The sequence below is a fragment of the Ambystoma mexicanum genome, unplaced genomic scaffold, assembly GCF_040938575.1.
Source record: "Ambystoma mexicanum isolate Mex_15411 unplaced genomic scaffold, UKY_AmexF1_1 Mex_scaf10, whole genome shotgun sequence".
Lineage (NCBI taxonomy): Eukaryota > Metazoa > Chordata > Amphibia > Caudata > Ambystomatidae > Ambystoma > Ambystoma mexicanum.
The window spans coordinates 4,030,392-4,052,482 of NW_027182325.1; the positions used below are offsets into that span (position 1 = coordinate 4,030,392).

General features: G+C 47.1%; 50 non-coding genes and 23 pseudogenes across 50 annotated transcripts; all 73 read left to right on the forward strand.

Annotated features, from left to right (window-relative positions):
- The first annotated feature begins 239 nt into the window (after positions 1-239).
- Positions 240-358, forward strand: LOC138537605 (5S ribosomal RNA). Its single transcript, XR_011285736.1, has one exon. It is a non-coding gene; the product is annotated as a 5S ribosomal RNA (ribosomal RNA).
- Positions 359-464: 106 nt separating this feature from the next.
- LOC138541181 (5S ribosomal RNA) lies at positions 465-583 on the forward strand. The gene has a single exon (XR_011289194.1). It is a non-coding gene; the product is annotated as a 5S ribosomal RNA (ribosomal RNA).
- Positions 584-689: 106 nt separating this feature from the next.
- On the forward strand, positions 690-798 carry LOC138545600 (5S ribosomal RNA; annotated as a pseudogene).
- A 106-nt stretch (positions 799-904) lies between these two features.
- Positions 905-1,013, forward strand: LOC138545603 (5S ribosomal RNA; annotated as a pseudogene).
- A 106-nt stretch (positions 1,014-1,119) lies between these two features.
- Positions 1,120-1,228, forward strand: LOC138544277 (5S ribosomal RNA; annotated as a pseudogene).
- A 463-nt stretch (positions 1,229-1,691) lies between these two features.
- On the forward strand, positions 1,692-1,810 carry LOC138542401 (5S ribosomal RNA). The gene has a single exon (XR_011290383.1). It is a non-coding gene; the product is annotated as a 5S ribosomal RNA (ribosomal RNA).
- Positions 1,811-1,916: 106 nt separating this feature from the next.
- LOC138549608 (5S ribosomal RNA) lies at positions 1,917-2,035 on the forward strand. Its single transcript, XR_011293386.1, has one exon. It is a non-coding gene; the product is annotated as a 5S ribosomal RNA (ribosomal RNA).
- A 106-nt stretch (positions 2,036-2,141) lies between these two features.
- LOC138548575 (5S ribosomal RNA) lies at positions 2,142-2,260 on the forward strand. Its single transcript, XR_011292371.1, has one exon. It is a non-coding gene; the product is annotated as a 5S ribosomal RNA (ribosomal RNA).
- Positions 2,261-2,366: 106 nt separating this feature from the next.
- LOC138537022 (5S ribosomal RNA) lies at positions 2,367-2,485 on the forward strand. The gene has a single exon (XR_011285174.1). It is a non-coding gene; the product is annotated as a 5S ribosomal RNA (ribosomal RNA).
- Positions 2,486-2,591: 106 nt separating this feature from the next.
- Positions 2,592-2,700, forward strand: LOC138544179 (5S ribosomal RNA; annotated as a pseudogene).
- Positions 2,701-2,806: 106 nt separating this feature from the next.
- LOC138544278 (5S ribosomal RNA) lies at positions 2,807-2,915 on the forward strand (annotated as a pseudogene).
- A 463-nt stretch (positions 2,916-3,378) lies between these two features.
- LOC138537606 (5S ribosomal RNA) lies at positions 3,379-3,497 on the forward strand. Its single transcript, XR_011285737.1, has one exon. It is a non-coding gene; the product is annotated as a 5S ribosomal RNA (ribosomal RNA).
- Positions 3,498-3,603: 106 nt separating this feature from the next.
- Positions 3,604-3,712, forward strand: LOC138542712 (5S ribosomal RNA; annotated as a pseudogene).
- A 106-nt stretch (positions 3,713-3,818) lies between these two features.
- LOC138543809 (5S ribosomal RNA) lies at positions 3,819-3,927 on the forward strand (annotated as a pseudogene).
- Positions 3,928-4,391: 464 nt separating this feature from the next.
- LOC138539122 (5S ribosomal RNA) lies at positions 4,392-4,510 on the forward strand. Its single transcript, XR_011287200.1, has one exon. It is a non-coding gene; the product is annotated as a 5S ribosomal RNA (ribosomal RNA).
- A 106-nt stretch (positions 4,511-4,616) lies between these two features.
- LOC138549459 (5S ribosomal RNA) lies at positions 4,617-4,735 on the forward strand. The gene has a single exon (XR_011293242.1). It is a non-coding gene; the product is annotated as a 5S ribosomal RNA (ribosomal RNA).
- A 106-nt stretch (positions 4,736-4,841) lies between these two features.
- LOC138541040 (5S ribosomal RNA) lies at positions 4,842-4,960 on the forward strand. The gene has a single exon (XR_011289059.1). It is a non-coding gene; the product is annotated as a 5S ribosomal RNA (ribosomal RNA).
- A 106-nt stretch (positions 4,961-5,066) lies between these two features.
- Positions 5,067-5,175, forward strand: LOC138544827 (5S ribosomal RNA; annotated as a pseudogene).
- Positions 5,176-5,638: 463 nt separating this feature from the next.
- LOC138547176 (5S ribosomal RNA) lies at positions 5,639-5,757 on the forward strand. The gene has a single exon (XR_011291025.1). It is a non-coding gene; the product is annotated as a 5S ribosomal RNA (ribosomal RNA).
- A 106-nt stretch (positions 5,758-5,863) lies between these two features.
- LOC138549460 (5S ribosomal RNA) lies at positions 5,864-5,982 on the forward strand. The gene has a single exon (XR_011293243.1). It is a non-coding gene; the product is annotated as a 5S ribosomal RNA (ribosomal RNA).
- Positions 5,983-6,088: 106 nt separating this feature from the next.
- Positions 6,089-6,207, forward strand: LOC138550767 (5S ribosomal RNA). Its single transcript, XR_011294513.1, has one exon. It is a non-coding gene; the product is annotated as a 5S ribosomal RNA (ribosomal RNA).
- Positions 6,208-6,313: 106 nt separating this feature from the next.
- Positions 6,314-6,422, forward strand: LOC138545457 (5S ribosomal RNA; annotated as a pseudogene).
- A 463-nt stretch (positions 6,423-6,885) lies between these two features.
- LOC138541317 (5S ribosomal RNA) lies at positions 6,886-7,004 on the forward strand. The gene has a single exon (XR_011289326.1). It is a non-coding gene; the product is annotated as a 5S ribosomal RNA (ribosomal RNA).
- Positions 7,005-7,110: 106 nt separating this feature from the next.
- On the forward strand, positions 7,111-7,219 carry LOC138542674 (5S ribosomal RNA; annotated as a pseudogene).
- A 106-nt stretch (positions 7,220-7,325) lies between these two features.
- LOC138545410 (5S ribosomal RNA) lies at positions 7,326-7,434 on the forward strand (annotated as a pseudogene).
- A 453-nt stretch (positions 7,435-7,887) lies between these two features.
- Positions 7,888-8,006, forward strand: LOC138547177 (5S ribosomal RNA). The gene has a single exon (XR_011291026.1). It is a non-coding gene; the product is annotated as a 5S ribosomal RNA (ribosomal RNA).
- Positions 8,007-8,112: 106 nt separating this feature from the next.
- Positions 8,113-8,231, forward strand: LOC138549461 (5S ribosomal RNA). The gene has a single exon (XR_011293244.1). It is a non-coding gene; the product is annotated as a 5S ribosomal RNA (ribosomal RNA).
- A 106-nt stretch (positions 8,232-8,337) lies between these two features.
- LOC138548609 (5S ribosomal RNA) lies at positions 8,338-8,456 on the forward strand. Its single transcript, XR_011292404.1, has one exon. It is a non-coding gene; the product is annotated as a 5S ribosomal RNA (ribosomal RNA).
- Positions 8,457-8,562: 106 nt separating this feature from the next.
- On the forward strand, positions 8,563-8,671 carry LOC138543810 (5S ribosomal RNA; annotated as a pseudogene).
- A 463-nt stretch (positions 8,672-9,134) lies between these two features.
- On the forward strand, positions 9,135-9,253 carry LOC138547178 (5S ribosomal RNA). Its single transcript, XR_011291027.1, has one exon. It is a non-coding gene; the product is annotated as a 5S ribosomal RNA (ribosomal RNA).
- A 106-nt stretch (positions 9,254-9,359) lies between these two features.
- Positions 9,360-9,478, forward strand: LOC138541806 (5S ribosomal RNA). The gene has a single exon (XR_011289802.1). It is a non-coding gene; the product is annotated as a 5S ribosomal RNA (ribosomal RNA).
- A 106-nt stretch (positions 9,479-9,584) lies between these two features.
- Positions 9,585-9,703, forward strand: LOC138537268 (5S ribosomal RNA). The gene has a single exon (XR_011285410.1). It is a non-coding gene; the product is annotated as a 5S ribosomal RNA (ribosomal RNA).
- A 106-nt stretch (positions 9,704-9,809) lies between these two features.
- On the forward strand, positions 9,810-9,918 carry LOC138545779 (5S ribosomal RNA; annotated as a pseudogene).
- A 463-nt stretch (positions 9,919-10,381) lies between these two features.
- Positions 10,382-10,500, forward strand: LOC138551024 (5S ribosomal RNA). The gene has a single exon (XR_011294762.1). It is a non-coding gene; the product is annotated as a 5S ribosomal RNA (ribosomal RNA).
- A 106-nt stretch (positions 10,501-10,606) lies between these two features.
- On the forward strand, positions 10,607-10,725 carry LOC138549462 (5S ribosomal RNA). Its single transcript, XR_011293245.1, has one exon. It is a non-coding gene; the product is annotated as a 5S ribosomal RNA (ribosomal RNA).
- Positions 10,726-10,831: 106 nt separating this feature from the next.
- Positions 10,832-10,950, forward strand: LOC138539127 (5S ribosomal RNA). The gene has a single exon (XR_011287205.1). It is a non-coding gene; the product is annotated as a 5S ribosomal RNA (ribosomal RNA).
- Positions 10,951-11,056: 106 nt separating this feature from the next.
- Positions 11,057-11,165, forward strand: LOC138545548 (5S ribosomal RNA; annotated as a pseudogene).
- A 463-nt stretch (positions 11,166-11,628) lies between these two features.
- LOC138537834 (5S ribosomal RNA) lies at positions 11,629-11,747 on the forward strand. Its single transcript, XR_011285956.1, has one exon. It is a non-coding gene; the product is annotated as a 5S ribosomal RNA (ribosomal RNA).
- Positions 11,748-11,854: 107 nt separating this feature from the next.
- Positions 11,855-11,973, forward strand: LOC138546366 (5S ribosomal RNA). Its single transcript, XR_011290918.1, has one exon. It is a non-coding gene; the product is annotated as a 5S ribosomal RNA (ribosomal RNA).
- Positions 11,974-12,080: 107 nt separating this feature from the next.
- LOC138547214 (5S ribosomal RNA) lies at positions 12,081-12,199 on the forward strand. Its single transcript, XR_011291062.1, has one exon. It is a non-coding gene; the product is annotated as a 5S ribosomal RNA (ribosomal RNA).
- A 106-nt stretch (positions 12,200-12,305) lies between these two features.
- On the forward strand, positions 12,306-12,414 carry LOC138543114 (5S ribosomal RNA; annotated as a pseudogene).
- A 463-nt stretch (positions 12,415-12,877) lies between these two features.
- LOC138547179 (5S ribosomal RNA) lies at positions 12,878-12,996 on the forward strand. Its single transcript, XR_011291028.1, has one exon. It is a non-coding gene; the product is annotated as a 5S ribosomal RNA (ribosomal RNA).
- A 106-nt stretch (positions 12,997-13,102) lies between these two features.
- On the forward strand, positions 13,103-13,221 carry LOC138541680 (5S ribosomal RNA). The gene has a single exon (XR_011289681.1). It is a non-coding gene; the product is annotated as a 5S ribosomal RNA (ribosomal RNA).
- A 106-nt stretch (positions 13,222-13,327) lies between these two features.
- Positions 13,328-13,446, forward strand: LOC138550768 (5S ribosomal RNA). Its single transcript, XR_011294514.1, has one exon. It is a non-coding gene; the product is annotated as a 5S ribosomal RNA (ribosomal RNA).
- A 106-nt stretch (positions 13,447-13,552) lies between these two features.
- On the forward strand, positions 13,553-13,656 carry LOC138547027 (5S ribosomal RNA; annotated as a pseudogene).
- A 453-nt stretch (positions 13,657-14,109) lies between these two features.
- On the forward strand, positions 14,110-14,228 carry LOC138540481 (5S ribosomal RNA). Its single transcript, XR_011288528.1, has one exon. It is a non-coding gene; the product is annotated as a 5S ribosomal RNA (ribosomal RNA).
- A 106-nt stretch (positions 14,229-14,334) lies between these two features.
- LOC138546377 (5S ribosomal RNA) lies at positions 14,335-14,453 on the forward strand. Its single transcript, XR_011290919.1, has one exon. It is a non-coding gene; the product is annotated as a 5S ribosomal RNA (ribosomal RNA).
- A 106-nt stretch (positions 14,454-14,559) lies between these two features.
- On the forward strand, positions 14,560-14,668 carry LOC138545569 (5S ribosomal RNA; annotated as a pseudogene).
- A 106-nt stretch (positions 14,669-14,774) lies between these two features.
- Positions 14,775-14,893, forward strand: LOC138548444 (5S ribosomal RNA). The gene has a single exon (XR_011292247.1). It is a non-coding gene; the product is annotated as a 5S ribosomal RNA (ribosomal RNA).
- A 106-nt stretch (positions 14,894-14,999) lies between these two features.
- LOC138544222 (5S ribosomal RNA) lies at positions 15,000-15,108 on the forward strand (annotated as a pseudogene).
- Positions 15,109-15,214: 106 nt separating this feature from the next.
- Positions 15,215-15,323, forward strand: LOC138543206 (5S ribosomal RNA; annotated as a pseudogene).
- Positions 15,324-15,776: 453 nt separating this feature from the next.
- On the forward strand, positions 15,777-15,895 carry LOC138537494 (5S ribosomal RNA). Its single transcript, XR_011285627.1, has one exon. It is a non-coding gene; the product is annotated as a 5S ribosomal RNA (ribosomal RNA).
- A 106-nt stretch (positions 15,896-16,001) lies between these two features.
- LOC138540533 (5S ribosomal RNA) lies at positions 16,002-16,120 on the forward strand. Its single transcript, XR_011288577.1, has one exon. It is a non-coding gene; the product is annotated as a 5S ribosomal RNA (ribosomal RNA).
- A 106-nt stretch (positions 16,121-16,226) lies between these two features.
- Positions 16,227-16,345, forward strand: LOC138542486 (5S ribosomal RNA). The gene has a single exon (XR_011290466.1). It is a non-coding gene; the product is annotated as a 5S ribosomal RNA (ribosomal RNA).
- Positions 16,346-16,451: 106 nt separating this feature from the next.
- LOC138546388 (5S ribosomal RNA) lies at positions 16,452-16,570 on the forward strand. The gene has a single exon (XR_011290920.1). It is a non-coding gene; the product is annotated as a 5S ribosomal RNA (ribosomal RNA).
- Positions 16,571-16,676: 106 nt separating this feature from the next.
- Positions 16,677-16,785, forward strand: LOC138545753 (5S ribosomal RNA; annotated as a pseudogene).
- A 463-nt stretch (positions 16,786-17,248) lies between these two features.
- Positions 17,249-17,367, forward strand: LOC138541227 (5S ribosomal RNA). The gene has a single exon (XR_011289239.1). It is a non-coding gene; the product is annotated as a 5S ribosomal RNA (ribosomal RNA).
- A 106-nt stretch (positions 17,368-17,473) lies between these two features.
- LOC138550770 (5S ribosomal RNA) lies at positions 17,474-17,592 on the forward strand. Its single transcript, XR_011294516.1, has one exon. It is a non-coding gene; the product is annotated as a 5S ribosomal RNA (ribosomal RNA).
- A 106-nt stretch (positions 17,593-17,698) lies between these two features.
- On the forward strand, positions 17,699-17,817 carry LOC138541782 (5S ribosomal RNA). Its single transcript, XR_011289779.1, has one exon. It is a non-coding gene; the product is annotated as a 5S ribosomal RNA (ribosomal RNA).
- A 106-nt stretch (positions 17,818-17,923) lies between these two features.
- LOC138541706 (5S ribosomal RNA) lies at positions 17,924-18,042 on the forward strand. Its single transcript, XR_011289707.1, has one exon. It is a non-coding gene; the product is annotated as a 5S ribosomal RNA (ribosomal RNA).
- Positions 18,043-18,148: 106 nt separating this feature from the next.
- LOC138539179 (5S ribosomal RNA) lies at positions 18,149-18,267 on the forward strand. Its single transcript, XR_011287255.1, has one exon. It is a non-coding gene; the product is annotated as a 5S ribosomal RNA (ribosomal RNA).
- Positions 18,268-18,373: 106 nt separating this feature from the next.
- LOC138548446 (5S ribosomal RNA) lies at positions 18,374-18,492 on the forward strand. The gene has a single exon (XR_011292248.1). It is a non-coding gene; the product is annotated as a 5S ribosomal RNA (ribosomal RNA).
- A 106-nt stretch (positions 18,493-18,598) lies between these two features.
- On the forward strand, positions 18,599-18,707 carry LOC138543812 (5S ribosomal RNA; annotated as a pseudogene).
- Positions 18,708-19,170: 463 nt separating this feature from the next.
- On the forward strand, positions 19,171-19,289 carry LOC138548498 (5S ribosomal RNA). Its single transcript, XR_011292298.1, has one exon. It is a non-coding gene; the product is annotated as a 5S ribosomal RNA (ribosomal RNA).
- Positions 19,290-19,395: 106 nt separating this feature from the next.
- Positions 19,396-19,514, forward strand: LOC138550771 (5S ribosomal RNA). Its single transcript, XR_011294517.1, has one exon. It is a non-coding gene; the product is annotated as a 5S ribosomal RNA (ribosomal RNA).
- A 106-nt stretch (positions 19,515-19,620) lies between these two features.
- LOC138542209 (5S ribosomal RNA) lies at positions 19,621-19,739 on the forward strand. The gene has a single exon (XR_011290196.1). It is a non-coding gene; the product is annotated as a 5S ribosomal RNA (ribosomal RNA).
- A 106-nt stretch (positions 19,740-19,845) lies between these two features.
- Positions 19,846-19,964, forward strand: LOC138548447 (5S ribosomal RNA). Its single transcript, XR_011292249.1, has one exon. It is a non-coding gene; the product is annotated as a 5S ribosomal RNA (ribosomal RNA).
- Positions 19,965-20,070: 106 nt separating this feature from the next.
- Positions 20,071-20,179, forward strand: LOC138543813 (5S ribosomal RNA; annotated as a pseudogene).
- Positions 20,180-20,642: 463 nt separating this feature from the next.
- LOC138537835 (5S ribosomal RNA) lies at positions 20,643-20,761 on the forward strand. Its single transcript, XR_011285957.1, has one exon. It is a non-coding gene; the product is annotated as a 5S ribosomal RNA (ribosomal RNA).
- A 106-nt stretch (positions 20,762-20,867) lies between these two features.
- Positions 20,868-20,986, forward strand: LOC138537467 (5S ribosomal RNA). The gene has a single exon (XR_011285600.1). It is a non-coding gene; the product is annotated as a 5S ribosomal RNA (ribosomal RNA).
- A 106-nt stretch (positions 20,987-21,092) lies between these two features.
- Positions 21,093-21,196, forward strand: LOC138546834 (5S ribosomal RNA; annotated as a pseudogene).
- A 463-nt stretch (positions 21,197-21,659) lies between these two features.
- LOC138549380 (5S ribosomal RNA) lies at positions 21,660-21,778 on the forward strand. The gene has a single exon (XR_011293162.1). It is a non-coding gene; the product is annotated as a 5S ribosomal RNA (ribosomal RNA).
- Positions 21,779-21,884: 106 nt separating this feature from the next.
- LOC138546399 (5S ribosomal RNA) lies at positions 21,885-22,003 on the forward strand. The gene has a single exon (XR_011290921.1). It is a non-coding gene; the product is annotated as a 5S ribosomal RNA (ribosomal RNA).
- Positions 22,004-22,091: the final 88 nt, after the last annotated feature.

A 22,091-nucleotide genomic window follows, 5' to 3' on the forward strand; every position in this document is an offset into this window, starting at 1 on the left:
GCATGAAAGAAAACCATTATTGTGTTGATTGTTCTCTCCACCTCCCTGCAACAGACACAGGATGGATGAATTAAAGTTATCCTACCAGACATAGGAGTCCTGAATGGGCCCACCAGTCTTATATATCTCGCCTGATCGAGCCTGATCGAGCGATGAGCGTGGTATCATGTTGCAAGTGGCTGCATGGCTTAGCTTACTAAATGCAAATGCATAAGAGTAATATTCTTAGCATTCCTAGAGCCTACGGCCACACCACACTGAATGCACCCGATCTCGTCTGATCTCGGAAGTTAAGCAGTGTCAGGCCTAGTTAGTACCTGGATGGGAGACTGCCTGGGAATACCAGGTGCTGTAGGCTTTTTTGTGCTCCAAGTTCAGGAAGTGAGCCCTTTCTCAATTGCCTTTTAAAACTGCAAGGTCTAGCCGACTAGATGCTTAAAAGTACAAAACTCACAAGGCCCAGAGCCTACGGCCACACCACACTGAATGCGCCCGATCTCGTCTGATCTCAGAAGCTAAGCAGTGTCGGGCCTCGTTAGTACCTGGATGGGAGACCGCCTGGGAATACCAGGTGCTGTAGGCTTTTTTGTGCTCCAAGTTCAGGAAGTGAGCCATTTCACAATTGCCTTTCAAAACTGTAAGGTCTAGCCGACTAGATGCTTAAAAGTACAAAACTCACAAGGCCCAGAGCCTACGGCCACACCACACTGAATGCGTCTGATCTCGGAAGCTAAGCAGTGTCGGGCCTCGTTAGTACCTGGATGGGAGACCACCTGAGAATACCAGGTGCTGTAGGCTTTTTTGTGCTCCAAGTTCAGGAAGTGAGCCATTTCACAATTGCCTTTCAAAACTGCAAGGTCTAGCCGACTAGATGCTTAAAAGTACAAAACTCACTAGGCCCAGAGCCTACGGCCACACCACACTGAATGCGTCTGATCTCGGAAGCTAAGCAGTGTCGGGCCTCGTTAGTACCTGGATGGGAGACCACCTGAGAATACCAGGTGCTGTAGGCTTTTTTGTGCTCCAAGTTCAGGAAGTGAGCCATTTCACAATTGCCTTTCAAAACTGCAAGGTCTAGCCGACTAGATGCTTAAAAGTACAAAACTCACTAGGCCCAGAGCCTACGGCCACACCACACTGAATGCGCCTGATCTCGGAAGCTAAGCAGGGTCGGGCCTAGTTAGTACCTGGATGGGAGACTGCCTGGGAATACCAGGTGCTGTAGGCTTTTTTGTGCTCCATGATTAGTAATTGCGCAACTTCTCAATTATTTTTCAAATTTGGTATGTTTCCAAAATAATTGTATACCGTTTTATAGCGGAAATGTTGGACAACATCATGAGGGCTGGAGCTACCTTTTTACATAGAATTAGCATACAGGTAGTGTGTTCATGGGTAATAAATCGACTTTCACATGTAATGCAGTACAGAGAATATTGAGTCCTTCAAGAGGCATGAAAGAAAACCATTATTGTGTTGATTGTTCTCGCCACCTCCCTGCAACAGACACAGGATGGATGAATTAAAGTTATCCTACCAGACATAGGAGTCCTGAATGGGCCCACCAGTCTTATATATCTCGCCTGATCGAGCCTGATCGAGCGATGAGCGTGGTATCATGTTGCAAGTGGCTGCATGGCTTAGCTTACTAAATGCAAATGCATAAGAGTAATATTCTTAGCATTCCTAGAGCCTACGGCCACACCACACTGAATGCACCCGATCTCGTCTGATCTCTGAAGTTAAGCAGTGTCAGGCCTAGTTAGTTCCTGGATGGGAGACCGCCTGGGAATACCAGGTGCTGTAGGCTTTTTTGTGCTCCAAGTTCAGGAAGTGAGCCCTTTCTCAATTGCCTTTTAAAACTGCAAGGTCTAGCCGACTAGATGCTTAAAAGTACAAAACTCACTAGGCCCAGAGCCTACGGCCACACCACACTGAATGCGCCTGATCTCGTCTGATCTCAGAAGCTAAGCAGTGTCGGGCCTAGTTAGTACCTGAATGGGAGACCGCCTGGGAATACCAGGTGCTGTAGGCTTTTTTGTACTCCAAGTTCAGGAAGTGAGCCATTTCTCAATTGCCTTTCAAAACTGCAAGGTCTAGCCGACTAGATGCTTAAAAGTACAAAACTCACAAGGCTCAGAGCCTACGGCCACACCACACTGAATGCGCCCGATCTCGTCTGATCTCGGAAGCTAAGCAGTGTCGGGCCTTGTTAGTACCTGGATGGGAGACCGCCTGGGAATACCAGGTGCTGTAGGCTTTTTTGTGCTCCAAGTTCAGGAAGTGAGCCATTTCTCAATTGCCTTTCAAAACTGCAAGGTCTAGCCGACTAGATGCTTAAAAGTACAAAACTCACAAGGCTCAGAGCCTACGGCCACACCACACTGAATGCGCCCGATCTCGTCTGATCTCGGAAGCTAAGCAGTGTCGGGCCTAGTTAGTACCTGGATGGGAGACCACCTGGGAATACCAGGTGCTGTAGGCTTTTTTGTGCTCCAAGTTCAGGAAGTGAGCCATTTCACAATTGCCTTTCAAAACTGTAAGGTCTAGCCGACTAGATGCTTAAAAGTACAAAACTCACAAGGCCCAGAGCCTACGGCCACACCACACTGAATGCGTCTGATCTCGGAAGCTAAGCAGTGTCGGGCCTCGTTAGTACCTGGATGGGAGACCACCTGGGAATACCAGGTGCTGTAGGCTTTTTTGTGCTCCAAGTTCAGGAAGTGAGCCATTTCACAATTGCCTTTCAAAACTGCAAGGTCTAGCCGACTAGATGCTTAAAAGTACAAAACTCACTAGGCCCAGAGCCTACGGCCACACCACACTGAATGCGCCTGATCTCGGAAGCTAAGCAGGGTCGGGCCTAGTTAGTACCTGGATGGGAGACTGCCTGGGAATACCAGGTGCTGTAGGCTTTTTTGTGCTCCATGATTAGTAATTGCGCAACTTCTCAATTATTTTTCAAATTTGGTATGTTTCCAAAATAATTGTATACCGTTTTATAGCGGAAATGTTGGACAACATCATGAGGGCTGGAGCTACCTTTTTACATAGAATTAGCATACAGGTAGTGTGTTCATGGGTAATAAATCGACTTTCACATGTAATGCAGTACAGAGAATATTGAGTCCTTCAAGAGGCATGAAAGAAAACCATTATTGTGTTGATTGTTCTCGCCACCTCCCTGCAACAGACACAGGATGGATGAATTAAAGTTATCCTACCAGACATAGGAGTCCTGAATGGGCCCACCAGTCTTATATATCTCGCCTGATCGAGCCTGATCGAGCGATGAGCGTGGTATCATGTTGCAAGTGGCTGCATGGCTTAGCTTACTAAATGCAAATGCATAAGAGTAATATTCTTAGCATTCCTAGAGCCTACGGCCACACCACACTGAATGCACCCGATCTCGTCTGATCTCGGAAGTTAAGCAGTGTCAGGCCTAGTTAGTACCTGGATGGGAGACTGCCTGGGAATACCAGGTGCTGTAGGCTTTTTTGTGCTCCAAGTTCAGGAAGTGAGCCCTTTCTCAATTGCCTTTTAAAACTGCAAGGTCTAGCCGACTAGATGCTTAAAAGTACAAAACTCACTAGGCCCAGAGCCTACGGCCACACCACACTGAATGCGCCTGATCTCAGAAGCTAAGCAGTGTCGGGCCTAGTTAGTACCTGGATGGGAGACCACCTGGGAATCCCAGGTGCTGTAGGCTTTTTTGTGCTCCAAGTTCAGGAAGTGAGCCATTTCACAATTGCCTTTCAAAACTGCAAGGTCTAGCCTACTAGATGCTTAAAAGTACAAAACTCACTAGGCCCAGAGCCTACGGCCACACCACACTGAATGCGCCCGATCTCGGAAGCTAAGCAGGGTCGGGCCTAGTTAGTACCTGGATGGGAGACTGCCTGGGAATACCAGGTGCTGTAGGCTTTTTTGTGCTCCATGATTAGTAATTGCGCAACTTCTCAATTATTTTTCAAATTTGGTATGTTTCCAAAATAATTGTATCCCGTTTTATAGCGGAAATGTTGGACAACATCATGAGGGCTGGAGCTACCTTTTTACATAGAATTAGCATACAGGTAGTGTGTTCATGGGTAATAAATCGACTTTCACATGTAATGCAGTACAGAGAATATTGAGTCCTTCAAGAGGCATGAAAGAAAACCATTATTGTGTTGATTGTTCTCTCCACCTCCCTGCAACAGACACAGGATGGATGAATTAAAGTTATCCTACCAGACATAGGAGTCCTGAATGGGCCCACCAGTCTTATATATCTCGCCTGATCGAGCGCTGATCGAGCGATGAGCGTGGTATCATGTTGCAAGTGGCTGCATGGCTTAGCTTACTAAATGCAAATGCATAAGAGTAATATTCTTAGCATTCCTAGAGCCTACGGCCACACCACACTGAATGCACCCGATCTCGACTGATCTCGGAAGTTAAGCAGTGTCAGGCCTAGTTAGTACCTGGATGGGAGACCGCCTGGGAATACCAGGTGCTGTAGGCTTTTTTGTGCTCCAAGTTCAGGAAGTGAGCCCTTTCTCAATTGCCTTTCAAAACTGCAAGGTCTAGCCGACTAGATGCTTAAAAGTACAAAACTCACTAGGCCCAGAGCCTATGGCCACACCACACTGAATGCGCCTGATCTCGTCTGATCTCAGAAGCTAAGCAGTGTCGGGCCTAGTTAGTACCTGGATGGGAGACCGCCTGGGAATACCAGGTGCTGTAGGCTTTTTTGTACTCCAAGTTCAGGAAGTGAGCCATTTCTCAATTGCCTTTCAAAACTGCAAGGTCTAGCCGACTAGATGCTTAAAAGTACAAAACTCACAAGGCCCAGAGCCTACGGCCACACCACACGGAATGCGCCCGATCTCGTCTGATCTCGGAAGCTAAGCAGTGTCGGGCCTCGTTAGTACCTGGATGGGAGACCGCCTGGGAATACCAGGTGCTGTAGGCTTTTTTGTGCTCCAAGTTCAGGAAGTGAGCCATTTCACAATTGCCTCTCAAAACTGCAAGGTCTAGCCGACTAGATGCTTAAAAGTACAAAACTCACTAGGCCCAGAGCCTACGGCCACACCACACTGAATGCGCCAGATCTCGGAAGCTAAGCAGGGTCGGGCCTAGTTAGTACCTGGATGGGAGACTGCCTGGGAATACCAGGTGCTGTAGGCTTTTTTGTGCTCCATGATTAGTAATTGCGCAACTTCTCAATTATTTTTCAAATTTGGTATGTTTCCAAAATAATTGTATCCCGTTTTATAGCGGAAATGTTGGACAACATCATGAGGGCTGGAGCTACCTTTTTACATAGAATTAGCATACAGGTAGTGTGTTCATGGGTAATAAATCGACTTTCACATGTAATGCAGTACAGAGAATATTGAGTCCTTCAAGAGGCATGAAAGAAACCCATTATTGTGTTGATTGTTCTCTCCACCTCCCTGCAACAGACACAGGATGGATGAATTAAAGTTATCCTACCAGACATAGGAGTCCTGAATGGGCCCACCAGTCTTATATATCTCGCCTGATCGAGCCTGATCGAGCGATGAGCGTGGTATCATGTTGCAAGTGGCTGCATGGCTTAGCTTACTAAATGCAAATGCATAAGAGTAATATTCTTAGCATTCCTAGAGCCTACGGCCACACCACACTGAATGCACCCGATCTCGTCTGATCTCGGAAGTTAAGCAGTGTTAGGCCTAGTTAGTACCTGGATGGGAGACCGCCTGGGAATACCAGGTGCTGTAGGCTTTTTTGTGCTCCAAGTTCAGGAAGTGAGCCCTTTCTCAATTGCCTTTCAAAACTGCAAGGTCTAGCCGACTAGATGCTTAAAAGTACAAAACTCACTCGGCCCAGAGCCTATGGCCACACCACACTGAATGCGCCTGATCTCGTCTGATCTCAGAAGCTAAGCAGTGTCGGGCCTAGTTAGTACCTGGATGGGAGACCGCCTGGGAATACCAGGTGCTGTAGGCTTTTTTGTGCTCCAAGTTCAGGAAGTGAGCCATTTCTCAATTGCCTTTCAAAACTGCAAGGTCTAGCCGACTAGATGCTTAAAAGTACAAAACTCACAAGGCCCAGAGCCTACGGCCACACCACACTGAATGCGCCCGATCTCGTCTGATCTCGGAAGCTAAGCAGTGTCGGGCCTCGTTAGTACCTGGATGGGAGACCGCCTGGGAATACCAGGTGCTGTAGGCTTTTTTGTGCTCCAAGTTCAGGAAGTGAGCCATTTCACAATTGCCTTTCAAAACTGCAAGGTCTAGCCGACTAGATGCTTAAAAGTACAAAACTCACTAGGCCCAGAGCCTACGGCCACACCACACTGAATGCTCCAGATCTCGGAAGCTAAGCAGGGTCGGGCCTAGTTAGTACCTGGATGGGAGACTGCCTGGGAATACCAGGTGCTGTAGGCTTTTTTGTGCTCCATGATTACTAATTGCGCAACTTCTCAATTATTTTTCAAATTTGGTATGTTTCCAAAATAATTGTATCCCGTTTTATAGCGGAAATGTTGGACAACATCATGAGGGCTGGAGCTACCTTTTTACATAGAATTAGCATACAGGTAGTGTGTTCATGGGTAATAAATCGACTTTCACATGTAATGCAGTACAGAGAATATTGAGTCCTTCAAGAGGCATGAAAGAAACCCATTATTGTGTTGATTGTTCTCTCCACCTCCCTGCAACAGACACAGGATGGATGAATTAAAGTTATCCTACCAGACATAGGAGTCCTGAATGGGCCCACCAGTCTTATATATCTCGCCTGATCGAGCCTGATCGAGCGATGAGCGTGGTATCATGTTGCAAGTGGCTGCATGGCTTAGCTTACTAAATGCAAATGCATAAGAGTAATATTCTTAGCATTCCTAGAGCCTACGGCCACACCACACTGAATGCACCCGATCTCGTCTGATCTCGGAAGTTAAGTAGTGTCAGGCCTAGTTAGTACCTGGATGGGAGACTGCCTGGGAATACCAGGTGCTGTAGGCTTTTTTGTGCTCCAAGTTCAGGAAGTGAGCCCTTTCTCAATTGCCTTTTAAAACTGCAAGGTCTAGCCGACTAGATGCTTAAAAGTACAAAACTCACTAGGCCCAGAGCCTACGGCCACACCACACTGAATGCGCCTGATCTCAGAAGCTAAGCAGTGTCGGGCCTAGTTAGTACCTGGATGGGAGACCACCTGGGAATACCAGGTGCTGTAGGCTTTTTTGTGCTCCAAGTTCAGGAAGTGAGCCATTTCACAATTGCCTTTCAAAACTGCAAGGTCTAGCCTACTAGATGCTTAAATGTACAAAACTCACTAGGCCCAGAGCCTACGGCCACACCACACTGAATGCGCCCGATCTCGGAAGCTAAGCAGGGTCAGGCCTAGTTAGTACCTGGATGGGAGACTGCCTGGGAATACCAGGTGCTGTAGGCTTTTTTGTGCTCCATGATTAGTAATTGCGCAACTTCTCAATTATTTTTCAAATTTGGTATGTTTCCAAAATAATTGTATCCCGTTTTATAGCGGAAATGTTGGACAACATCATGAGGGCTGGAGCTACCTTTTTACATAGAATTAGCATACAGGTAGTGTGTTCATGGGTAATAAATCGACTTTCACATGTAATGCAGTACAGAGAATATTGAGTCCTTCAAGAGGCATGAAAGAAAACCATTATTGTGTTGATTGTTCTCTCCACCTCCCTGCAACAGACACAGGATGGATGAATTAAAGTTATCCTACCAGACATAGGAGTCCTGAATGGGCCCACCAGTCTTATATATCTCGCCTGATCGAGCGATGAGCGTGGTATCATGTTGTAAGTGGCTGTATGGCTTAGCTTACTAAATGCAAATGCATAAGAGTAATATTCTTAGCATTCCTAGAGCCTACGGCCACACCACACTGAATGCACCCGATCTCGTCTGATCTCGGAAGTTAAGCAGTGTTAGGCCTAGTTAGTACCTGGATGGGAGACCGCCTGGGAATACCAGGTGCTGTAGGCTTTTTTGTGCTCCAAGTTCAGGAAGTGAGCCCTTTCTCAATTGCCTTTCAAAACTGCAAGGTCTAGCCGACTAGATGCTTAAAAGTACAAAACTCACTAGGCCCAGAGCCTATGGCCACACCACACTGAATGCGCCTGATCTCGTCTGATCTCAGAAGCTAAGCAGTGTCGGGCCTAGTTAGTACCTGGATGGGAGACCGCCTGGGAATACCAGGTGCTGTAGGCTTTTTTGTACTCCAAGTTCAGGAAGTGAGCCATTTCTCAATTGCCTTTCAAAACTGCAAGGTCTAGCCGACTAGATGCTTAAAAGTACAAAACTCACAAGGCCCAGAGCCTACGGCCACACCACACTGAATGCGCCCGATCTCGTCTGATCTCGGAAGCTAAGCAGTGTTGGGCCTCGTTAGTACCTGGATGGGAGACCGCCTGGGAATACCAGGTGCTGTAGGCTTTTTTGTGCTCCAAGTTCAGGAAGTGAGCCATTTCACAATTGGCTCTCAAAACTGCAAGGTCTAGCCGACTAGATGCTTAAAAGTACAAAACTCACTAGGCCCAGAGCCTACGGCCACACCACACTGAATGCGCCCGATCTCGGAAGCTAAGCAGGGTCGGGCCTAGTTAGTACCTGGATGGGAGACTGCCTGGGAATACCAGGTGCTGTAGGCTTTTTTGTGCTCCATGATTAGTAATTGCGCAACTTCTCAATTATTTTTCAAATTTGGTATGTTTCCAAAATAATTGTATCCCGTTTTATAGCGGAAATGTTGGACAACATCATGAGGGCTGGAGCTACCTTTTTACATAGAATTAGCATACAGGTAGTGTGTTCATGGGTAATAAATCGACTTTCACATGTAATGCAGTACAGAGAATATTGAGTCCTTCAAGAGGCATGAAAGAAACCCATTATTGTGTTGATTGTTCTCTCCACCTCCCTGCAACAGACACAGGATGGATGAATTAAAGTTATCCTACCAGACATAGGAGTCCTGAATGGGCCCACCAGTCTTATATATCTCGCCTGATCGAGCCTGATCGAGCGATGAGCGTGGTATCATGTTGCAAGTGGCTGCATGGCTTAGCTTACTAAATGCAAATGCATAAGAGTAATATTCTTAGCATTCCTAGAGCCTACGGCCACACCACACTGAATGCACCCGATCTCGTCTGATCTCGGAAGTTAAGCAGTGTTAGGCCTAGTTAGTACCTGGATGGGAGACCGCCTGGGAATACCAGGTGCTGTAGGCTTTTTTGTGCTCCAAGTTCAGGAAGTGAGCCCTTTCTCAATAGCCTTTCAAAACTGCAAGGTCTAGCCGACTAGATGCTTAAAAGTACAAAACTCACTAGGCCCAGAGCCTATGGCCACACCACACTGAATGCGCCTGATCTCGTCTGATCTCAGAAGCTAAGCAGTGTCGGGGCTAGTTAGTACCTGGATGGGAGACCGCCTGGGAATACCAGGTGCTGTAGGCTTTTTTGTACTCCAAGTTCAGGAAGTGAGCCATTTCTCAATTGCCTTTCAAAACTGCAAGGTCTAGCCGACTAGATGCTTAAAAGTACAAAACTCACAAGGCCCAGAGCCTACGGCCACACCACACTGAATGCGCCCGATCTCGTCTGATCTCGGAAGCTAAGCAGTGTCGGGCCTCGTTAGTACCTGAATGGGAGACCGCCTGGGAATACCAGGTGCTGTAGGCTTTTTTGTGCTCCAAGTTCAGGAAGTGAGCCATTTCACAATTGCCTTTCAAAACTGCAAGGTCTAGCCGACTAGATGCTTAAAAGTACAAAACTCACTAGGCCCAGAGCCTACGGCTACACCACACTGAATGCGCCAGATCTCGGAAGCTAAGCAGGGTCGGGCCTAGTTAGTACCTGGATGGGAGACTGCCTGGGAATACCAGGTGCTGTAGGCTTTTTTGTGCTCCATGATTACTAATTGCGCAACTTCTCAATTATTTTTCAAATTTGGTATGTTTCCAAAATAATTGTATCCCGTTTTATAGCGGAAATGTTGGACAACATCATGAGGGCTGGAGCTACCTTTTTACATAGAATTAGCATACAGGTAGTGTGTTCATGGGTAATAAATCGACTTTCACATGTAATGCAGTACAGAGAATATTGAGTCCTTCAAGAGGCATGAAAGAAACCCATTATTGTGTTGATTGTTCTCTCCACCTCCCTGCAACAGACACAGGATGGATGAATTAAAGTTATCCTACCAGACATAGGAGTCCTGAATGGGCCCACCAGTCTTATATATCTCGCCTGATCGAGCCTGATCGAGCGATGAGCGTGGTATCATGTTGCAAGTGGCTGCATGGCTTAGCTTACTAAATGCAAATGCATAAGAGTAATATTCTTAGCATTCCTAGAACCTACGGCCACACCACACTGAATGCACCCGATCTCGTCTGATCTCGGAAGTTAAGCAGTGTTAGGCCTAGTTAGTACCTGGATGGGAGACCGCCTGGGAATACCAGGTGCTGTAGGCTTTTTTGTGCTCCAAGTTCAGGAAGTGAGCCCTTTCTCAATTGCCTTTCAAAACTGCAAGGTCTAGCCGACTAGATGCTTAAAAGTACAAAACTCACTAGGCCCAGAGCCTATGGCCACACCACACTGAATGCGCCTGATCTCGTCTGATCTCAGAAGCTAAGCAGTGTCGGGCCTAGTTAGTACCTGGATGGGAGACCGCCTGGGAATACCAGGTGCTGTAGGCTTTTTTGTACTCCAAGTTCAGGAAGTGAGCCATTTCTCAATTGCCTTTCAAAACTGCAAGGTCTAGCCGACTAGATGCTTAAAAGTACAAAACTCACAAGGCCCAGAACCTACGGCCACACCACACTGAATGCGCCCGATCTCGTCTGATCTCGGAAGCTAAGCAGTGTCGGGCCTCGTTAGTACCTGGATGGGAGACCGCCTGGGAATACCAGGTGCTGTAGGCTTTTTTGTGCTCCAAGTTCAGGAAGTGAGCCATTTCACAATTTCCTTTCAAAACTGCAAGGTCTAGCCGACTAGATGCTTAAAAGTACAAAACTCACTAGGCCCAGAGCCTACAGCCACACCACACTGAATGCGCCCGATCTCAGAAGCTAAGCAGGGTCGGGCCTAGTTAGTACCTGGATGGGAGACTGCCTGGGAATACCAGGTGCTGTAGGCTTTTTTGTGCTCCATGATTAGTAATTGCGCAACTTCTCAATTATTTTTCAAATTTGGTATGTTTCCTAAATAATTGTATCCCGTTTTATAGCGGAAATGTTGGACAACATCATGAGGGCTGGAGCTACCTTTTTACATAGAATTAGCATACAGGTAGTGTGTTCATGGGTAATAAATCGACTTTCACATGTAATGCAGTACAGAGAATATTGAGTCCTTCAAGAGGCATGAAAGAAACCCATTATTGTGTTGATTGTTCTCTCCACCTCCCTGCAACAGACACAGGATGGATGAATTAAAGTTATCCTACCAGACATAGGAGTCCTGAATGGGCCCACCAGTCTTATATATCTCGCCTGATCGAGCCTGATCGAGCGATGAGCGTGGTATCATGTTGCAAGTGGCTGCATGGCTTAGCTTACTAAATGCAAATGCATAAGAGTAATATTCTTAGCATTCCTAGAGCCTACGGCCACACCACACTGAATGCACCCGATCTCGTCTGATCTTGGAAGTTAAGCAGTGTCAGGCCTAGTTAGTACCTGGATGGGAGACCGCCTGGGAATACCAGGTGCTGTAGGCTTTTTTTGGGCTCCAAGTTCAGGAAGTGAGCCCTTTCTCAATTGCCTTTTAAAACTGCAAGGTCTAGCCGACTAGATGCTTAAAAGTACAAAACTCACTAGGCCCAGAGCCTACGGCCACACCACACTGAATGCGCCTGATCTCGTCTGATCTCAGAAGCTAAGCAGTGTCGGGCCTAGTTAGTACCTGGATGGGAGACCGCCTGGGAATACCAGGTGCTGTAGGCTTTTTTTGTACTCCAAGTTCAGGAAGTGAGCCATTTCTCAATTGCCTTTCAAAACTGCAAGGTCTAGCCGACTAGATGCTTAAAAGTACAAAACTCACAAGGCCCAGAGCCTACGGCCACACCACACTGAATGCACCCGATCTCGTCTGATCTCGGAAGCTAAGCAGTGTCGGGCCTCGTTAGTACCTGGATGGGAGACCGCCTGGGAATACCAGGTGCTGTAGGCTTTTTTGTGCTCCAAGTTCAGGAAGTGAGCCATTTCACAATTGCCTTTCAAAACTGCAAGGTCTAGCCGACTAGATGCTTAAAAGTACAAAACTCACTAGGCCCAGAGCCTACGGCCACACCACACTGAATGCGCCCGATCTCGGAAGCTAAGCAGGGTTGGGCCTAGTTAGTACCTGGATGGGAGACTGCCTGGGAATACCAGGTGCTGTAGGCTTTTTTGTGCTCCATGATTAGTAATTGCGCAACTTCTCAATTATTTTTCAAATTTGGTATGTTTCCAAAATAATTGTATCCCGTTTTATAGCGGAAATGTTGGACAACATCATGAGGGCTGGAGCTACCTTTTTACATAGAATTAGCATACAGGTAGTGTGTTCATGGGTAATAAATTGACTTTCACATGTAATGCAGTACAGAGAATATTGAGTCCTTCAAGAGGCATGAAAGAAAACCATTATTGTGTTGATTGTTCTCTCCACCTCCCTGCAACAGACACAGGATGGATGAATTAAAGTTATCCTACCAGACATAGGAGTCCTGAATGGGCCCACCAGTCTTATATATCTCGCCTGATCGAGCCTGATCGAGCGATGAGCGTGGTATCATGTTGCAAGTGGCTGCATGGCTTAGCTTACTAAATGCAAATGCATAAGAGTAATATTCTTAGCATTCCTAGAGCCTACGGCCACACCACACTGAATGCACCCGATCTCGTCTGATCTCGGAAGTTAAGCAGTGTTAGGCCTAGTTAGTACCTGGATGGGAGACCGCCTGGGAATACCAGGTGCTGTAGGCTTTTTTGTGCTCCAAGTTCAGGAAGTGAGCCCTTTCTCAATTGCCTTTCAAAACTGCAAGGTCTAGCCGACTAGATGCTTAAAAGTACAAAACTCACTAGGCCCAGAGCCTACGGCAACACCACACTGAATGCGCCTGATCTCGTTTGATTTCAGAAGCTAAGCAGTGTCGGGCCTAGTTAGTACCTGGATGGGAGACCGCCTGGGAATACCAGGTGCTGTAGGCATTTTTGTACTCCAAGTTCAGGAAGTGAGCCATTTCTCAATTGCCTTTCAAAACTGCAAGGTCTAGCCGACTAGATGCTTAAAAGTACAAAACTCACAAGGCCCACAGCCTACGGCCACACCACACTGAATGCGCCCGATCTCGTCTGATCTCGGAAGCTAAGCAGTGTCGGGCCTCGTTAGTACCTGGATGGGAGACCGCCTGGGAATACCAGGTGCTGTAGGCTTTTTTGTGCTCCAAGTTCAGGAAGTGAGCCATTTCACAATTGCCTTTCAAAACTGCAAGGTCTAGCCGACTAGATGCTTAAAAGTACAAAACTCACTAGGCCCAGAGCCTACGGCCACACCACACTGAATGCGCCCAGGAAGCTAAGCAGGGTCGGGCCTAGTTAGTACCTGGATGGGAGACTGCCTGGGAATACCAGGTGCTGTAGGCTTTTTTGTGCTCCATGATTAGTAATTGCGCAACTTCTCAATTATTTTTCAAATTTGGTATGTTTCCAAAATAATTGTATCCCGTTTTATAGCGGAAATGTTGGACAACATCATGAGGGCTGGAGCTACCTTTTTACATAGAATTAGCATACAGGTAGTGTGTTCATGGGTAATAAATCGACTTTCACATGTAATGCAGTACAGAGAATATTGAGTCCTTCAAGAGGCATGAAAGAAACCCATTATTGTGTTGATTGTTCTCTCCACCTCCCTGCAACAGACACAGGATGGATGAATTAAAGTTATCCTACCAGACATAGGAGTCCTGAATGGGCCCACCAGTCTTATATATCTCGCCTGATCGAGCGATGAGCGTGGTATCATGTTGCAAGTGGCTGCATGGCTTAGCTTACTAAATGCAAATGCATAAGAGTAATATTCTTAGCATTCCTAGAGCCTACGGCCACACCACACTGAATGCACCCGATCTTGTCTGATCTCGGAAGTTAAGCAGTGTCAGGCCTAGTTAGTACCTGGATGGGAGACCGCCTGGGAATACCAGGTGCTGTAGGCTTTTTTGTGCTCCAAGTTCAGGAAGTGAGCCCTTTCTCAATTGCCTTTTAAAACTGCAAGGTCTAGCCGACTAGATGCTTAAAAGTACAAAACTCACTGGGCCCAGAGCCTACGGCCACACCACACTGAATGCGCCTGATCTCGTCTGATCTCAGAAGCTAAGCAGTGTCGGGCCTAGTTAGTACCTGGATGGGAGACCGCCTGGGAATACCAGGTGCTGTAGGCTTTTTTGTACTCCAAGTTCAGGAAGTGAGCCATTTCTCAATTGCCTTTCAAAACTGCAAGGTCTAGCCGACTAGATGCTTAAAAGTACAAAACTCACAAGGCCCAGAGCCTACGGCCACACCACACTGAATGCGTCTGATCTCGGAAGCTAAGCAGTGTCGGGCCTCGTTAGTACCTGGATGGGAGACCGCCTGGGAATAACAGGTGCTGTAGGCTTTTTTGTGCTCCAAGTTCAGGAAGTGAGCCATTTCTCAATTGCCTTTCAAAACTGCAAGGTCTAGCTGACTAGATGCTTAAAAGTACAAAACTCACTAGGCCCAGAGCCTACGGCCACACCACACTGATTGCGCCCGATCTCGTCTGATCTCGGAAGCTAAGCAGTGTCGGGCCTAGTTAGTACCTGGATGGGAGACCACCTGGGAATACCAGGTGCTGTAGGCTTTTTTGTGCTCCAAGTTCAGGAAGTGAGCCATTTCACAATTGCCTTTCAAAACTGCAAGGTCTAGCCGACTAGATGCTTAAAAGTACAAAACTCACAAGGCCCAGAGCCTACGGCCACACCACACTGAATGCGTCTGATCTCGGAAGCTAAGCAGTGTCGGGCCTCGTTAGTACCTGGATGGGAGACCGCCTGGGAATACCAGGTGCTGTAGGCTTTTTTGTGCTCCAAGTTCAGGAAGTGAGCCATTTCACAATTGCCTTTCAAAACTGCAAGGTCTAGCCGACTAGATGCTTAAAAGTACAAAACTCACTAGGCCCAGAGCCTACGGCCACACCACACTGAATGCACCCGATCTCGGAAGCTAAACAGGGTCGGGCCTAGTTAGTACCTGGATGGGAGACTGCCTGGGAATACCAGGTGCTGTAGGCTTTTTTGTGCTCCATGATTAGTAATTGCGCAACTTCTCAATTATTTTTCAAATTTGGTATGTTTCCAAAATAATTGTATCCCGTTTTATAGCGGAAATGTTGGACAACATCATGAGGGCTGGAGCTACCTTTTTACATAGAATTAGCATACAGGTAGTGTGTTCATGGGTAATAAATCGACTTTCACATGTAATGCAGTACAGAGAATATTGAGTCCTTCAAGAGGCATGAAAGAAAACCATTATTGTGTTGATTGTTCTCTCCACCTCCCTGCAACAGACACAGGATGGATGAATTAAAGTTATCCTACCAGACATAGGAGTCCTGAATGGGCCCACCAGTCTTATATATCTCGCCTGATCGAGCGATGAGCGTGGTATCATGTTGCAAGTGGCTGCATGGCTTAGCTTACTAAATGCAAATGCATAAGAGTAATATTCTTAGCATTCCTAGAGCCTACGGCCACACCACACTGAATGCACCCGATCTCGTCTGATCTTGGAAGTTAAGCAGTGTCAGGCCTAGTTAGTACCTGGATGGGAGACCACCTGGGAATACCAGGTGCTGTAGGCTTTTTTGTGCTCCAAGTTCAGGAAGTGAGCCCTTTCTCAATTGCCTTTTAAAACTGCAAGGTCTAGCCGACTAGATGCTTAAAAGTACAAAACTCACAGGGCCCAGAGCCTACGGCCACACCACACTGAATGCGCCCGATCTCGTCTGATCTCGGAAGCTAAGCAGTGTCGGGCCTCGTTAGTACCTGGATGGGAGACCGCCTCGGAATACCAGGTGCTGTAGGCTTTTTTGTGCTCCAAGTTCAGGAAGTGAGCCATTTCTCAATTGCCATTCAAAACTGCAAGGTCTAGCTGACTAGATGCTTAAAAGTACAAAACTCACTAGGCCCAGAGACTACGGACACACCACACTGATTGCGCCCGATCTCGTCTGATCTTGGAAGCTAAGCAGTGTCGGGCCTAGTTAGTACCTGGATGGGAGACCACCTGGGAATACCAGGTGCTGTAGGCTTTTTTGTGCTCCAAGTTCAGGAAGTGAGCCATTTCACAATTGCCTTTCAAAACTGCAAGGTCTAGCCGACTAGATGCTTAAAAGTACAAAACTCACTAGGCCCAGAGCCTACGGCCACACCACACTGAATGCGCCTGATCTCGTCTGATCTCAGAAGCTAAGCAGTGTCGGGCCTAGTTAGTACCTGGATGGGAGACCGCCTGGGAATACCAGGTGCTGTAGGCTTTTTTGTACTCCAAGTTCAGGAAGTGAGCCATTTCTCAATTGCCTTTCAAAACTGCAAGGTCTAGCCGACTAGATGCTTAAAAGTACAAAACTCACTAGGCCCAGAGCCTACGGCCACACCACACTGAATGCGCCCGATCTCGGAAGCTAAACAGGGTCAGGCCTAGTTAGTACCTGGATGGGAGACTGCCTGGGAATACCAGGTGCTGTAGGCTTTTTTGTGCTCCATGATTAGTAATTGCGCAACTTCTCAATTATTTTTCAAATTTGGTATGTTTCCAAAATAATTGTATCCCGTTTTATAGCGGAAATGTTGGACAAAATCATGAGGGCTGGAGCTACCTTTTTACATAGAATTAGCATACAGGTAGTGTGTTCATGGGTAATAAATCGACTTTCACATGTAATGCAGTACAGAGAATATTGAGTCCTTCAAGAGGCATGAAAGAAAACCATTATTGTGTTGATTGTTCTCTCCACCTCCCTGCAACAGACACAGGATGGATGAATTAAAGTTATCCTACCAGACATAGGAGTCCTGAATGGGCCCACCAGTCTTATATATCTCGCCTGATCGAGCCTGATCGAGCGATGAGCGTGGTATCATGTTGCAAGTGGCTGCATGGCTTAGCTTACTAAATGCAAATGCATAAGAGTAATATTCTTAGCATTCCTAGAGCCTACGGCCACACCACACTGAATGCACCTGATCTCGTCTGATCTCGGAAGTTAAGCAGTGTCAGGCCTAGTTAGTACCTGGATGGGAGACTGCCTGGGAATACCAGGTGCTGTAGGCTTTTTTGTGCTCCAAGTTCAGGAAGTGAGCCCTTTCTCAATTGCCTTTTAAAACTGCAAGGTCTAGCCGACTAGATGCTTAAAAGTACAAAACTCACAAGGCCCAGAGCCTACGGCCACACCACACTGAATGCGCCCGATCTCGTCTGATCTCGGAAGCTAAGCAGTGTCGGGCCTCGTTAGTACCTGGATGGGAGACCGCCTGGGAATACCAGGTGCTGTAGGCTTTTTTGTGCTCCAAGTTCAGGAAGTGAGCCATTTCTCAATTGCCATTCAAAACTGCAAGGTCTAGCTGACTAGATGCTTAAAAGTACAAAACTCACTAGGCCCAGAGACTACGGACACACCACACTGATTGCGCCCGATCTCGTCTGATCTCGGAAGCTAAGCAGTGTCGGGCCTAGTTAGTACCTGGATGGGAGACCACCTGGGAATACCAGGTGCTGTAGGCTTTTTTGTGCTCCAAGTTCAGGAAGTGAGCCATTTCACAATTGCCTTTCAAAACTGCAAGGTCTAGCCGACTAGATGCTTAAAAGTACAAAACTCACTAGGCCCAGAGCCTACGGCCACACCACACTGAATGCGCCCGATCTCGTCTGATCTCGGAAGCTAAGCAGTGTCGGGCCTTGTTAGTACCTGGATCGGAGACCGCCTGGGAATACCAGGTGCTGTAGGCTTTTTTGTGCTCCAAGTTCAGGAAGTGAGCCATTTCTCAATTGCCTTTCAAAACTGCAAGGTCTAGCTGACTAGATGCTTAAAAGTACAAAACTCACTAGGCCCAGAGCCTACGGCCACACCACACTGATTGCGCCCGATCTCGTCTGATCTCAGAAGCTAAGCAGTGTCGGGCCTAGTTAGTACCTGGATGGGAGACCACCTGGGAATACCAGGTGCTGTAGGCTTTTTTGTACTCCAAGTTCAGGAAGTGAGCCATTTCACAATTGCCTGTCAAAACTGCAAGGTCTAGCCGACTAGATGCTTAAAAGTACAAAACTCACTAGGCCCAGAGCCTACGGCCACACCACACTGATTGCGCCCGATCTCGTCTGATCTCGGAAGCTAAGCAGTGTCGGGCCTAGTTAGTACCTGGATGGGAGACCACCTGGGAATACCAGGTGCTGTAGGCTTTTTTGTGCTCCAAGTTCAGGAAGTGAGCCATTTCACAATTGCCTTTCAAAACTGCAAGGTCTAGCCGACTAGATGCTTAAAAGTACAAAACTCACTAGGCCTAGAGCCTACGGCCACACCACACTGAATGCGCCCGATCTCGGAAGCTAAGCAGGGTCGGGCCTAGTTAGTACCTGGATGGGAGACTGCCTGGGAATACCAGGTGCTGTAGGCTTTTTTGTGCTCCATGATTAGTAATTGCGCAACTTCTCAATTATTTTTCAAATTTGGTATGTTTCCAAAATAATTGTATCCCGTTTTATAGCGGAAATGTTGGACAACATCATGAGGGCTGGAGCTACCTTTTTACATAGAATTAGCATACAGGTAGTGTGTTCATGGGTAATAAATCGACTTTCACATGTAATGCAGTACAGAGAATATTGAGTCCTTCAAGAGGCATGAAAGAAAACCATTATTGTGTTGATTGTTCTCTCCACCTCCCTGCAACAGACACAGGATGGATGAATTAAAGTTATCCTACCAGACATAGGAGTCCTGAATGGGCCCACCAGTCTTATATATCTCGCCTGATCGAGCCTGATCGAGCGATGAGCGTGGTATCATGTTGCAAGTGGTTGCATGGCTTAGCTTACTAAATGCAAATGCATAAGAGTAATATTCTTAGCGTTCCTAGAGCCTACGGCCACACCACACTGAATGCACCCGATCTCGTCTGATCTCGGAAGTTAAGCAGTGTCAGGCCTAGTTAGTACTTGGATGGGAGACCGCCTGGGAATTCCAGGTGCTGTAGGCTTTTTTGTGCTCCAAGTTCAGGAAGTGAGCCCTTTCTCAATTGCCTTTTAAAACTGCAAGGTCTAGCCGACTAGATGCTTAAAAGTACAAAACTCACAAGGCCCAGAGCCTACGGCCACACCACACTGAATGCGCCCGATCTCGTCTGATCTCGGAAGCTAAGCAGTGTCGGGCCTCGTTAGTACCTGGATGGGAGACCGCCTGGGAATACCAGGTGCTGTAGGCTTTTTTGTGCTCCAAGTTCAGGAAGTGAGCCATTTCTCAATTGCCTTTCAAAACTGCAAGGTCTAGCTGACTAGATGCTTAAAAGTACAAAACTCACAAGGCCCAGAGCCTACGGCCACACCACACTGAATGCGCCCCATCTCGTCTGATCTCGGAAGCTAAGCAGTGTCGGGCCTCGTTAGTACCTGGATGGGAGACCGCCTGGGAATACCAGGTGCTGTAGGCTTTTTTGTGCTCCAAGTTCAGGAAGTGAGCCATTTCTCAATTGCCTTTCAAAACTGCAAGGTCTAGCTGACTAGATGCTTAAAAGTACAAAACTCACTAGGCCCAGAGCCTACGGCCACACCACACTGATTGCGCCCGATCTCGTCTGATCTCGGAAGCTAAGCAGTGTCGGGCCTAGTTAGTACCTGGATGGGAGACCACCTGGGAATACCAGGTGCTGTAGGCTTTTTTGTACTCCAAGTTCAGGAAGTGAGCCATTTCACAATTGCCTTTCAAAACTGCAAGGTCTAGCCGACTAGATGCTTAAAAGTACAAAACTCACTAGGCCCAGAGCCTACGGCCACACCACACTGAATGCGCCCGATCTCGGAAGCTAAGCAGGGTCGGGCCTAGTTAGTACCTGGATGGGAGACTGCCTGGGAATACCAGGTGCTGTAGGCTTTTTTGTGCTCCATGATTAGTAATTGCGCAACTTCTCAATTATTTTTCAAATTTGGTATGTTTCCAAAATAATTGTATCCCGTTTTATAGCGGAAATGTTGGACAACATCATGAGGGCTGGAGCTACCTTTTTACATAGAATTAGCATACAGGTAGTGTGTTCATGGGTAATAAATCGACTTTCACATGTAATGCAGTACAGAGAATATTGAGTCCTTCAAGAGGCATGAAAGAAAACCATTATTGTGTTGATTGTTCTCTCCACCTCCCTGCAACAGACACAGGATGGATGAATTAAAGTTATCCTACCAGACATAGGAGTCCTGAATTGGCCCACCAGTCTTATATATCTCGCCTGATCGAGCCTGATCGAGCGATGAGCGTGGTATCATGTTGCAAGTGGCTGCATGGCTTAGCTTACTAAATGCAAATGCATAAGAGTAATATTCTTAGCATTCCTAGAGCCTACGGCCACACCACACTGAATGCACCCGATCTCGTCTGATCTTGGAAGTTAAGCAGTGTCAGGCCTAGTTAGTACCTGGATGGGAGACCGCCTGGGAATACCAGGTGCTGTAGGCTTTTTTGTGCTCCAAGTTCAGGAAGTGAGCCCTTTCTCAATTGCCTTTTAAAACTGCAAGGTCTAGCCGACTAGATGCTTAAAAGTACAAAACTCACAAGGCCCAGAGCCTATGGCCACACCACACTGAATGCGCCTGATCTCGTCTGATCTCAGAAGCTAAGCAGTGTCGGGCCTCGTTAGTACCTGGATGGGAGACCGCCTGGGAATACCAGGTGCTGTAGGCTTTTTTGTGCTCCAAGTTCAGGAAGTGAGCCATTTCACAATTGCCTTTCAAAACTGCAAGGTCTAGCCGACTAGATGCTTAAAAGTACAAAACTCACTAGGCCCAGAGCCTACGGCCACACCACACTGAATGCACCCAGGAAGCTAAGCAGGGTCGGGCCTAGTTAGTACCTGGATGGGAGACTGCCTGGGAATACCAGGTGCTGTAGGCTTTTTTGTGCTCCATGATTAGTAATTGCGCAACTTCTCAATTATTTTTCAAATTTGGTATGTTTCCAAAATAATTGTATCCCGTTTTATAGCGGAAATGTTGGACAACATCATGAGGGCTGGAGCTACCTTTTTACATAGAATTAGCATACAGGTAGTGTGTTCATGGGTAATAAATCGACTTTCACATGTAATGCAGTACAGAGAATATTGAGTCCTTCAAGAGGCATGAAAGAAACCCATTATTGCGTTGATTGTTCTCTCCACCTCCCTGCAACAGACACAGGATGGATGAATTAAAGTTATCCTACCAGACATAGGAGTCCTGAATGGGCCCACCAGTCTTATATATCTCGCCTGATCGAGCCTGATCGAGCGATGAGCGTGGTATCATGTTGGAAGTGGCTGCATGGCTTAGCTTACTAAATGCAAATGCATAAGAGTAATATTCTTAGCATTCCTAGAGCCTACGGCCACACCACACTGAATGCACCCGATCTCGTCTGATCTCGGAAGTTAAGCAGTGTCAGGCCTAGTTAGTACCTGGATGGGAGACCGCCTGGGAATACCAGGTGCTGTAGGCTTTTTTGTGCTCCAAGTTCAGGAAGTGAGCCCTTTCTCAATTGCCTTTTAAAACTGCAAGGTCTAGCCGACTAGATGCTTAAAAGTACAAAACTCACTGGGCCCAGAGCCTACGGCCACACCACACTGAATGCGCCTGATCTCGTCTGATCTCAGAAGCTAAGCAGTGTCGGGCCTAGTTAGTACCTGGATGGGAGACCGCCTGGGAATACCAGGTGCTGTAGGCTTTTTTGTGCTCCAAGTTCAGGAAGTGAGCCATTTCACAATTGCCTTTCAAAACTGCAAGGTCTAGCCGACTAGATGCTTAAAAGTACA